The sequence below is a fragment of the Lissotriton helveticus genome, chromosome 7 (genome assembly GCF_964261635.1).
Source record: "Lissotriton helveticus chromosome 7, aLisHel1.1, whole genome shotgun sequence".
Classification (NCBI taxonomy): domain Eukaryota; kingdom Metazoa; phylum Chordata; class Amphibia; order Caudata; family Salamandridae; genus Lissotriton; species Lissotriton helveticus.
Window position 1 is genome coordinate 192,425,117 of NC_136068.1, and position 13,290 is coordinate 192,438,406.

General features: G+C 51.2%; 1 protein-coding gene across 1 annotated transcript in view; it reads right to left on the minus strand.

The window, feature by feature from the left end:
- STK4 (serine/threonine kinase 4) overlaps positions 1 to 13,290 on the minus strand; it is a 254,462-nt gene that overhangs the window by 103,372 nt on the left and 137,800 nt on the right. The window lies entirely within an intron of this gene.

Consider the following 13,290-nt stretch of genomic DNA (forward strand, 5'->3'; position numbering starts at 1 on the left):
AGGTAATTGGGTTCTTTCCTCAGGTCTCGGGGAAGAGCATTCCAGAGGCGTGCAGTATGGACCGAGAAGCGTCTTCCACCCGAGCGGGCTTTCTTGAATCTGGGCAGGATAATAAGGGATTCAGTGTCTGATCGAAGGGATCTGGAGGCTTTGTAGGGCTTTATGAATTTCCTAAGAATAGGAGGGCCTTGATTCTGCAGTAGCTTATGCGCTAGGCAAAGGACTTTGAAAATCACACGTTCCCTCACTGGGAGCCAGTGGAGGAGTTTCAGAGCAGGTTTGGCTGAAGCTCTGGCCGGGGTGTTGGTGAGGATCCGGGCCGCCGCGTTCTGGATTTTCTGAAGTTTATTTAAGGTTGCTTCAGGTGCGCCCAGGTAGACTGCATTACTGTAGTCGAGCCTGGAGAGTATGAGGCCTTGAACAAGAAGTCTTTGGGATATGGGTGGAAGTAGGGGCAGGATCTTTCTCATAGATTTCAGTAGTCCGAAGCAGGTACCGGCTACTTTTTTTGCCTGCGTGGTGAATGAAAGATCAGTTTCGATCAATACTCCCAGGCTTTTTACTTCCTGTTTTGGGTCAGGGGGAAGACCCAGACAGGGTGGCCAGGTGTCCAGGGGGAAGGTGAGTCCTTTCTGACCCAGAAGGAGGATTTCCGTCTTTGATCCATTCAGCTTTAAATCTGAATTGTTCATCCACCCTTGTACATGCGTTAAGCAGTTGAATAGGTCCGCCGGTTGTTTACTAGGGTGGGAGAGGGAGACGACAAGTTGTGTGTCGTCCGCATAACTGATGATGCTCACTCCGAACGGGGTGACGATCTCCTCCAATGGAGCCATGTATATGTTAAACAATGTGGGGCTCAGGGAGGAGCCCTGGGGTACCCCACATTGGAGGGGTGTTTCGGAGGAGCAGGTGTTATTTTCCCATATCTGAAAGGATCGTTGGGCCAGAAAGGAGGAGAGCCAGGATAGGGCAGTACCTTCTACTCCTACCTTTTTGAGCCGTTTGATCAGGAGTTGGTGATTGACGGTGTCGAAGGCCGCACTTAAGTCGAGGAGGATCACTGCCACTGATCCCCCTACGTCTAGTAGTGCCCTGGCCTCCTCCACCGCCGCCAGGAGGGCGATGTCAGTGCCCTGACCTGGACGAAAACCAGTCTGCGAATTTTTTAGCAGATTATTTGATTCCAGGAACTGGGAAAGTTTCTTGTTCACCAGTTTCTCGGCGATCTTGCTGGTCCCAGGGAGGAGGGATATTGGTCTGTAATTAGCCAATTCCACTGGGTCCAGGGAGGGTTTCTTTAGGAGCGCTTTTACAACTGCTGCTTTCCAGCTCGGGGGGACAAATCCCTGTTGAAAAGACGCATTAATCAAATGGGTGAGGGGGGGGATGATAATGGGAGCTACTTCCTTGAGGAACCGCAGCGGTGCGGGGTCCCTAGGGGATCCGCTTTTGATAGTTTTTAGCGTGTTCTCGACTTCTTCGATAGATATTTGCCCCCAAGAAGTCAGTTTGGGGGAAATCAAAGTGTCGAGAGGGTCGCCAGTGCCGCTCAGGTTAGATGGTGGGATGGAGTTCAGGATTTTTTGAATTTTTTCTTGGAAAAAGCTGGCTAGCTGATGGCATTTTTCCTGATCTGCTTTGGGGTCTGGGGGGTTTCTGGAGGTGGGAACGGGGACGTTGAGAAGGTCCTTCAGGATGGTATAAGTTTCTTTACTACACCGACACATCAAATTTCCCACCAGCCAACAGGAATTGGACTTGACAAAGCTACAATTCTACAATGTAGCCCATTTTCCACATGTACTTGGATGCATAGACTGTACCCACATCGCCATCTGCCCACCAGCTGCCATGGAGTATATGTTCCGCAATCGCAAGTCGTACCACTCCCTCAACATACAGATGGTCTGCAATGCCAAGACATACATCACTGACATTGTGGCCCAGTACCCAGGGAGTACCCATGACTCCTATATATTCCGGCACAGCGGCCTCCACACACGACTGGCCAGGGGAGACTTTGGGGAAGGACACCTACTTGGTAAGTACACTTTGTCGACAATGTCACATTGCTATGAAGTAGCAGCGCAGCACAGGCACTCCCCCTCTGCTCCTCTCATTCAGGTGACAGTGGCTACGCCCTCCGTGATTACCTCCTCACCCCATACCTCAACCCTGCTACACCCCAGCAACGGCGCTACAATGTTGCACATATTCGGACAAGGAATTGTATAGAAAGGACATTTGGGCTGCTCAAGAGCAGGTTCCGCATACTGCACAAGACAGGTGGGGCCATGTATTACAGTCCTGCAGTGTGCTGCCGCATTGTAGCTGTCTGCGCAATACTACATAACATTGCAACCAAGCGCCGGATACCTGTCGACATCTCTGGCAGTGAATCTGAAGGGGACGACCGGCCACCTGCACATGCGCGCCATGCACGCGGGGAGAATCCAGCTGAAGGCCACAGACGTCGCAACCACATCACACTGAACAGTTTCTAATGCACCCTCTTCCCTCACCCCACAAATCACAAATGCATGCAAAAAGTAATAATGACACTACGCCAATGTGTGCTGCTAAAATAAATATTATTGTTTCATTCACAATAATGGTACCACTTTAAATGTTGTCATTGCTAACAGTATTTCAGCATACTGCTGTGTGAAAGGACAGGGCAGGCTTATACTCAGCCTGTGCCTGTAAGAGTCAAAAGAAGTCATGTGCGCCTCCTGCGCGTACCACCCAAGCGCCTCTGTGGCTCATCCAAGGCACGTGCAGCTGCTGTGGGCCTGGTGCTGCGCCTGAGTGCCCCTACGTGTGAGGCAGAGTGGCTGCTCACACTCGATGTCCCCTCACTGGCATCATCACCCCCAACAGTGGCAGGTAGAGCAGGAGGGTGTAGTGCTGTCACGGCACTGGTCAGGTGCTCAAGGACCCTGGCCACATCCTCGCAGCACTGGATGAGCTGCTGCTGCTGCGCAAGGGACCGCCGCGACAACTGTGATGTGGCATTGCTTATGATATAATTGGACCTGGTGTAGGCGGTCAGCCGGGTCAATAGCTGCCGGTGGCGGCGGCGTGCTGCGTTGCGCTGCGTTGCGCTGCGATGTATTTGCAGCAGTGCTGGCCTCCATGGCTGCAGTCATGCGGGCCATACCCTCCCCCACACCTGCCATGGCTGCAGTCATGCTGGCCATTCCCTCCCCCACACCTTCCATGGCTGCCGTCATGCGGTCCATCCGGTCCCCCACTCCGGCAACATTGCGCCCAATGTTGTACAGCTGTAGCTGTATGGCACCTTGCTGGCGTGCTTGCAGCTGATGTATACGGAGCATGCGTCTTTCCACGCTCACTCTCACCAGCTCCTGTCCATTCCCCCTCCTGCTGATAGGTGCATTGGTCTGCAGGCGAGGCCTGCCACGCATGCTCTGCTGGCCTGACACAGTGGGTGGCCGCTGTGTTGCCGCTGTCGCAGGCCCTGATGTTGAAGCACCAGCTGCTGGTGGTGTCACGGCAGGCGTTGTTGGTGCGGCAGGGGCTGGAGGCACCCTGGTAGTGGACCTGGCTGCGGGAGTAGTTGCTGGGCCAGACGCAGGAGGCACCCTGGTGGTGGACCTGGCTGCGGGAGTAGTTGCTGCGCCAGACGCAGGAGGCACACTGGTGGTGGACCTGACTGCGGGAGTAGTTGCTGCGCCAGACGCAGGAGGCACCCTGGTGGTGGACCTGGCTGCGGGAGTAGTTGCTGCGCCAGACGCTGGAGGCACACTGGTGGTGGACCTGGCTGCTGGAGTAGTTGCTGGGGCAGGGGCTGGTGGCTGTGTATGTGGCGGCACCTCCTCCTCATCCTGTGCCTCCTCATCTATTTGCAGCCTCTTGCTGTCGCTGCTGTCTGCACCACCTGTGAGGGGAAGTGGACGTTCATTAGTTGCATGTATCTGTCACACGTGCAGTTGCTACATGCATGCTGGGTGACATTCCCTGACTGGCTATGGCTTTGCGTACTTTGGAACCTGTCTGGCTGCATTGTGGTACATCTACATTGTGGCAACACTACATGTCCCACAATGCTTCAGGGCATTACCTGATGTGGAACGATGGCATGACTATGGAACAATATGGGAGGCTAATTGGTCATGGACATTCATAGGGGACAGGGTCGCAGTCGCATGCCACTTACCTTGGTTGACTTGGGTGAGGCGGGATGAGTCCAGATGAGTCACTCCGATGATCGCCTCTGTCTCCAGGGTGTTCTCTACATGGTCCTCCATGGGGGTGTTTGGAAGGACTGTAGGTTCTCCCCCTCCAGTGCCCGATGACTCTCCAAGGCGCTAAGCCACCCTCTCTTTGGCACGACCTCGGAGGTCGTACCAGCGTTTTTTGAGTTCGTCCAGTGACCTATCAGCCACACCCACGGAGTTCACCGTGGACGCTATACCCTGCCAGATCCTGCGTTTTTCCTGTTCCGCCAACCTCCTAGAGTCCTTCCCAAACAGTTTTGAGTGGTTGGCCACCACCCCTTCTATTAAATGCTACAGCTCCTGCTCGGAGAATTTTAACTTTCTCTTCCGCCCTGTGGTGTTGCTGGGCCCAGGAACTGCATCCTCAGACATTGCTGCACTGTAATTTCTGGCTTGTATCCAAACAGAATTGCAGGAGCTCTACCAATTGCTGACTCAAGGTCTGCCTCACTGTGGTGAATGGGGGTGGGCCCTGGCTGCTTCCTGGTTGTGATGTCATCGCTGTGCTCAACATGCGACTTCCCGTTTTCCCGATCTCGCGCTATTTGCTGTCCCGCTATTGACGAACTCGCTATTAGAGAATTCACAATTCCGACACGGATGTAGCCGGGAATAGCGTATTTTATGCGATTTTCGATAATCGCAACCGGTATTAGCGCCCGCGTGCGATTCGCTTTACTTTCTCTAAATTTTTCATGATTACCGTTTTGTGTGTCCTTGATAGCGAGTTGCTATTAATCGCTATTAGGGCCACGCAAAACGTCCCGTTGATGAATCAGGCTGTTGGACATTGGTTTAATTGCTAACCTACCTTTGAACAGGGGATGGTCAAAAACTCAAGAAATGTACCACAGATGACCATGCAAAGCCTCACGCCTCAGCCTATACATCGGAACTCTGGGAAAACAGAGGAGCAGTATTGCTTCTCCCCTTCTGATCTTCAAATCATGTCTGCGGATTTTGCCCGCCTCTAATCCCCTACCCCGGTTGAGGATGCCATAAACCTCCATTCATATTTGGATACCATACAGTTGGTTTGGCTATCTAATGCACATAGAGAATTTCTGAAGTCCCCCATCACTGTGGAAGAAATACACCAGGTTATTGCTGGACTACCCGCGGACAAGGCTCCGGGCCTTGACAGGCTGACTGCAGCTTATTACAAAGAATACTCCCAGCTCCTAGCCCTCAGGCTCCTCAACATGTACCAGGATGCCTTAGACACGGGAGCTCTTCCTCCATCCTGGAGAGAGGCCGTCATAGCCACACATCTTAAACCTGAAAAACCAGCAGATCAGTGCTATTCTTACCGCCCTCTGTCTCTTATAAACACTGACAATAAGATATTTGCCAAGGTTTTAGCAAACAGATTGCAATTACTGCTGCCTGTGATGGTGTGACCTGACAATCCTGCTTCATCCCCAGGAGGTCAACATTCCATAACCTTCGAGCACTTTTTGCACTGACGCACCACTTGCATCCACAGATCACAGCTGCAGATGCACTGCTAGACACCACAAAGGCGTTTGATTCATTGGAATGGGCATACCACTTACCACTACTGCAGAGGCTGGGTCTGGGTACTAGGTTTATAGCACATATCCAACTCCTATATACCCTTCAGGCTGCTCGATTGCGCCTCAACTGGTTCATATCGGAACCCTTTCAAGTCACACGGGGCACAAGACAGGAGTGTCCGCTCTCCCATTTATTGTTCGCCTTCCACACTACTGTATCACAACGCAAGTTGATTACCCGCCTTTTTCTCCACATGCAACAATCTGCTCCGGAGTCCATCCCAAAGGCTCGGGAAGCCTGGTATGCGGACCATGGCACCCCTCGACTAACGTCCAATGGTCCTTTTGCAGTAACCAACTTGTAATGCTATCACCCTATTACCGACTCCACCTACACTTTACATGTTTACATCGCCTATACCGCATACACACACAATTATTCCAGATGGGGCTCACCCCAGACTCACTGCCAGCGCTGCCATGCACCCCATGCAGTTTTCATGCACCTTGCGTGGCAGCATTCAATGGTTGCTATCTTCTGGACCGAATTTTTCCATACATTAGAGGATGTCATTAGCGTGTACATTCCCCTTTCTCAGATCACTGGGCGCTTGGCTATGTGAAGGACGTACCTACCATGCGAATTTCACAGATTAGCTGCACTGATGCTTCTACTGGCCAAGTGCAGAGTGGCAATCCACTGGGTAGGTCGCAGGCCCTTATGGCCCAAAACTGGCCCACTGATATCATATATTGTAATTAACAACTCTCTGCATGTTGGGACTTAAGGTCACTGTGGGCTCGACTGGGTGACATCTGAGAACCCTTTACCTCCTTCTTCCTTCGAAGGGATACGCCCCCCTCCTATTGAGATGGAACACTCCCCACCCATTCAGAGAGCCACTATGTAATCTACTCCGCTTCGATTCATTGTCACATGCATAACAGGAGGATGGTCATTATGACGTTGACGGATTCCATATAACTCTCTCACTGACGTCAGTTTTTACTATGACTATTTTAGGTCCTCAAAAAGTGGAGCCACATATAGAAACTGCCTATTGAAACAGTGTGCTAAAGAACAAGTTACTTACCTTCGGTAACGCTTTTTCTGGTAGATACAGTATCTGCCTGTGGATTCCTCACCTTGTGAATATCCCCCTTGCGTCAGCAACGTTCTGCATTTTTTCTTCGTAGCACGCCGCCGTGGACGACGTCATAGGAACGTGGCATCGCGCGCGACTACGTCTGACGTCACCGACCCCTTATTAGGCCTACGTCGGCGTGATGACATCAGTTCCGCCCTTTTTTCCGTGCCTTCGAGGCACCCGGACGGACCAATGACAGGAAATATACATATATACAGTGTACATAGTACATACAAACCAAAATAGCACACATAGTGCGTAACAAAGGTATCAAAAACCCAATAAATATACAAAGAAATATACAAAGAAGTATACAAATAAACCCAGGTATAGCAGAGTGGACAACGGGGAGCAGGGTGGGTCAGTGAGGAATCCACAGGCAGATACCGTATCTACCAGAAAAAGCGTTACCGAAGGTAAGTAACTTGTTCTTCTGATAGATACATCTGCCTTGTGGATTCCTCACCTTGTGAATAGAGTCCCACAGCAGTCCCCACTCCCGGAGGAGGGTGTCCACACTGCTACACCAGGAAATCTTGGAGGACAGAACGCGCGAAGTGGCCGTCCCTCCTCACCTCGGTATCCAAGCAGTAATGCTTCGCGAAAGTGTGGAGGGAGGCCCAAGTCGCGGCTCTGCAAATGTCCTCAACAGGTACACCTCTAGACAATGCAGAAGTAGCAGACCTAGCCCTGGTAGAATGAGCTCTTATACCCTCAGGAGGGTCCTTACCCGCCAGGGAGTAGCAAATCTTGATGTACAGGATTATCCACCTGGAAAGTGTGCACTTGTGCACCGCTCTGCCCTTCCGACAGCCAGCAAAACCAACAAACAGCTGGTCGTCCATCCGTAAGTCTTTAGTTCTGTCCAGATAAAAAGACACCGCCCTCTTAGGGTCCAGACGGTGCAGTCTCTCTTCCTCCTTAGAAGGGTGAGGGGAGGATAGAAGGTAGGAAGGGTAATGGACTGTCCTAGATGGAAGGGAGTTACCACCTTAGGCAGAAAAGCAGCCCTGGTCCTAAGAACCATTCGTTCAGCATGAATGGTCAGGAATGGGGGCTTAGAACTAAGAGCTTGAAGCTCACTCACTCTCCTTGCCGAGGTGATTGCTACTAAGAAGACCGTCTTGAAAGACAAAAGCCTCATGGGACACTTGTGTAAGGGTTCAAAAGGAGAACCCATCAAGAAAGTCAAAACAAGATTTAAATCCCACTGAGGCACGACAAATGGAGAAGGAGGGAACTTATTTGTGAGGCCCTTCAGAAACTTCAAAGCCACTGGAGATTTAAAAAGAGATGGCTGGTCCGGCAAGCAGAGAAATGCAGATAACGCCGAAAGGTAACCTTTGACAGTGGCAACAGCAAAACCTTGCTGCGCCAAAGAGAGCAAATTGCAAAATATCAGACAGATGAGCCCTCAAAGGATCAACAGCCTTCTCCCTACACCAAACAACAAATTTAGACCATCTATACGAATAGATGGACTTGGTGGAGTCACGCCTGGCCGAAAGAATGACATCCACCACATCGTGAGGGAGAGAAAAAGAGTTCAGGTTGCCCTGTTCAATCTCCAGGCATGAAGGTGTAATGTCTGGAGGTGGGGGTGTAGAACCTGCCCCTCCATCGGAGAGAGGAGGTCTGCCCTGAGAGGGAGATGGAGCGGCGGGTGAGAGGAGAGGTGGAGTAGGTCCGTGTACCACACCCTTCTTGGCCAATCTGGGCGACCAAAATGACTTGGGCCCGGTCCTGGCGAATCTTCCTCAGAACCCGAGGAATCAAGGGTGTGGGAGGAAATGCGTAAAGGAGTCTCTAGTCCCAACTCAACTGATACGCGTCCCCCAGTGCTCCTTGCATCGGATACTGGAGACTGCAGAATGACAGGCAGTGAGCATTTTCGCGAGTGGCGAACAGGTCCACCTGAGGAGTCCCCCACATCTGAAAGATGTCGCGAACAACCTCCGGATGGAGCCTCCACTCGTGGTCGGCAGAGAACTGCCAACTGAGAACGTCTGCATGTACTTTCAGAACTCCGGCCAGATGATTTGCCATTAGACAAATCTGGTGGTCCTGAACCCAGGACCAGAGCTGCAGAGCCTCTTTGCAAAGACACTGCGACCCTACTCCTCCCTGCTTGTTGATATACCACATCGCAGTCGTGTTGTCCGTCAGGACTTGAACCGACTGACCGCGAAGGAAAGGGAGGAAGGCCTTGAGCGCCAGACGTATCGCCCGCAACTCTAGAAGGTTGATGTGAAACAACCTTTCCTCTGGAGACCAAAGACCCTTGACCTCCAGATCCCCCAGATGAGCACCCCACCCGAGAGTGGATGCATCCGTTATCACTGTGGCAACCGATGGAGGTAGTTGAAAAGGCTTTCCCTGAGACAGATTGCCTTCCACGCTCCACCATGACAGATCCGCTGCAGTTTCTCTGGAGATCCTCACAGACTCCCTGAGATCTCCGTTGTGCTGATACCACTGCCTGCGGAGGCACCACTGGAGTGCCCTCATGTGCCAGCGTGCATGGTTGACCAACAGAATGCAAGAAGCCATCAGACCGAGCAGACGAAGGACCTTCAGGACTGGAACGACCGCTCCATTGTAGAATAAAGGAATCATCTCCTGTATGTCGCGAATCCTTTGAGATGGAGGGAATGCACGACATACAGTAGTGTCCAGTACTGCACCTATGAACAGGTTGCGCTGGGAGGGCACCAGGTGAGACTTGGGTACATTTATCGAAAAACCCAACCTGTGCAACAACCGAGTTGTCTCCTGCAGATGAAGGAGCACCTTCTCTGGCGACTCTGCTTTGATCAGCCAGTCGTCCAGATACGGAAATACAGGTATTCCCGACCTTCTGAGATGTGCCGCCACCACTGCCATCACCTTGGTGAAAACTCGAGGTGCAGTAGTAAGTCCAAAAACGGAAGGACCGCAAACTGGTAGTTTTGCGATCCCACCGTAAAACGGAGATACTTCCTGTGCGACTTCAGGATGGGGATGTGACAATACGCATCCTGCAAGTCGATCGACACCATCCGGTCTTCTTCCAACAGCTCCTGAAGAACCTAGGCAAGAGTGAGCATCTTGAACTTTTCTTGTTTCAGATACAAGTTGAAGATCCTGAGATCCAGGATTGGCCGAAGTCTGCCATCCGTTTTGGGGATCAGGAAATACCGGGAGTAGCACCCCCGACTCCTCTCCTGCTCCGGAACCACCTCTATCGCACCCTTTCTGAACAGTGCCAGGACTTCTTCCTGCAGGAGAAGCAGGTGGTCCTCCGAACAATAACCTTGGCAAGGAGGGAAATTGGGAGGGAACTCCTGGAAAGGAAGAGCATACCCATTTTCTACGAGATTGAGAACCCAAAGATCTGATGTAACCGATTCCCAATCCCGTAGAAAATGAGTAAGCAGACCCCCTACCGGACCCGCATGATCCGGAATGGCGGATCTAGGGCTGCTTTGCTGATGTAGGTGGGGGGTGGGTATTAGAGGAGGAAGTAGAGGAGGAAGAGGCCTGACGTCCACGTCCACGACCCTTCTGTCTACCTCTGTAAGACTTGTACAGAGGGTTCTGTTGCTGCTGTTGCTGCTGGCCTTGTTTGAAGGAACGAAAGGAGGACCTGCCAAAGCCTCTGAACTTCCTGGTGGCTGTGCCTTTCGCTTGCAAGCCCAAAGACCTAGCCGTCGCCCGGCTATCTTTGAACCTTTCTAAAGCCGCATCCGCTTTCTTCCCAAAGAGGCCAACTCCGTCAAAAGGCAAATCCAAAAGAGTAGCCTGTACATCAGCGGAAAACTCTGAGGACTTTAGCCAAGCAGCTCTTCTGGTAGCCACTGAAGAACCCATCACTCTAGCCACAGAGTCTGCTGTGTCCATGCCACTCTGAATAACCTGGCGGGCTGCGGCCTGAGTGTCCAAAACAACCTCATTAAAGTTTATCCTGTCCTCCTCCGGAAGCTTAGCTGACAATTGCTTGACCGAGTCCATCAAGGCATGCACATAACTTCCTAGTAAGCAAGTAGCATTTGTTGATTTTAAAGCCATGCTACCTGAGGAGAAAACCTTCTTAGCGGCTTGATCCAACTTCTTGGAGTCTTTATCTCCAGGAACCTGGGGAAAAGAGCCTGCTGATCTGTTCGCACAAGCGGCCTGCACCACCATACTCTCCGGCGAAGGGTGAGATGATAAGAACTCAGGGTCTCCAGGAGCCACCCTATAACGCCTCGCCACCGATCTAGACACCGCAGGTGCAGATAAAGACTTTTTCCAAACTTCTAGAATCGGCTCGGTCAGAGCCTCAGTGAATGGTAGAGTCGGCTCAATGACTGAAGAAGGCGAATGTAAAACTTCTCTAAGGATATTAGATTTGAACTCTACTGTTGGTAAAGTTAAGTTCAGCAACTCAGCAGCCTTTCTGATTACCATATGGTATGGCACTACATCCCTAGAGGGCGCATCAGAAACAACAGGCAACCCCCATTCAGGAGAATGTTCAAGACTGCTTGCACTATGTAGATCCTCAAAGCAATCCTCATGTTCCTGAAGTTCGCCTTCCTCCACTTCAGGTTCCCCATACTCCTTCTGCTCCAAGAGACGTTGGGCTCTACGCCTCGACCACTCCAGACGGATCGAAGTCGACGGATCCGGTAACGACTCCGACGGAGTCGGAGCCGGAGTCAAACAAGAAGCTGGGACAACAGTTGGCTGAGAAACAGGAACTGGCGTCGAGCCACGATGCAAACTTCGAGGTCGCTCCGGAGCCGGCGAAGCCGTGTGTGGAGTCGATGACCTCGGCGGCGCCGTACCGATCCAAGAAGGATATGGAGTCGGCATAAAAGGCAGAAAGGGCGCCGGTGCATAAGCTTGGGGGACACCCAAGTTAAAAGACAAAGGACCCATGGGACCCGTAGGTGCTCCAGTGGGGTACATTGCCCTCGCATATACTCCAAACATAGCATTTAGGAAATGCGAAGGGTCCTGACCAGGACCAGGAAAGGAAGGGTATGAACCCATTGACGGCTCCGCAGGAGATTGTTCTGGATTCGGTTCCTCCTGACCTTTTTGACCTTCCAGGTCATCCTCCGGAGTCGGTGACTGAGGAACATCCACGACCTCTTCATGCTCCGAAGACTGGCCCGAAGCCGGATTCGGATCCAACTCCGGCTCCGGTGTATGTTCTCGAGACCGTATCGGCGTGGTTCCACCAGCAGGAGACGGAGACACAAAATCCTTGTGATGTTTCCGAGAAGACCTCTTCTTCGAGTCCGATGACCCCGAATGATGGTGAGAACTATGCTTCTTCCTCTTATGTTTTCTCTTCGAGGCACCCGAAGCATGCCCAGAAGCTGACTTCGACGCCGACTCCGATCTGGCCCTCGATCGCGACTTCAATTGCGACTTTGATCTTGACTTCGGCCTCGATCTGGAGTGTCTTGATCTCGAAGATCTACCGGCTTCTTTACCTTTTATCTTGGCTAATAGAAGTTTAGCCTCCCGCTCTCTCAGAGCCTTCGGATTCATCTTTGAGCAGGATCGACAGCCCTTGACGTCATGATCCGATCCTAAACACCATAAGCAATCTTCGTGTGGATCGGTAATCAACATCATTCGGGTAAACGAGCCACACTGCTTGAAAACAGTCTTCTTCGACGACATCCTCGACGAAGAACAGAAACAGTAACAGACAAAAAGCAACAAAGTCTCTATCTGTAACCACAGAAGATCCCTGAAACCTTTAGCGTCGACGACGCGGAAAAAAGTGAACTGATGTCATCACGCCAACGTAGGCCTAATAAGGGGTCGGTGACGTCAGACTGAGTCGCGTGCGATGCCGCGTTCCTATGACGTCGTCCACGCCGGCGTGCTACGAAGAAAAATTCCGAACGTTGCTGACGCAAGAGGGATATTTACAAGGTGAGGAATCCACAAGGCAGATGTATCTATCAGAAATAAAAGACACCCTCACATACTGAGTTTTTTTTTTCCGTATGTGAATTTCATAACAAAATCGCTGAGACCAAAGAGGAATCAGTTCAGAGAGCGGGGAGGATGGGAGGATCATTAAGGAATCTGCGGTTAGATCCTGTCTCTACCAGATAATGCGTTAACTTGTTCATCTGATCGAGACATCTAGCCACAGATTTCTTACTTTAGAATCTGATACCTGTAAACTGAGACTATTAAAAATTGCCTAATTAGAACAAAACCAGATTAGAGCACGAGAAAAAGACTGGATATTCATATTAGTGTAGGTGAGCAATAACATACTACAAATTAAAAACCTGTGGAAAGGATTCGCAGATAAGTAAAGTCATAAGACATTAAAAAGCATGGGAATAAATAATTATCCATGTTAGCAGGACAAACTGTGGTAGAAGC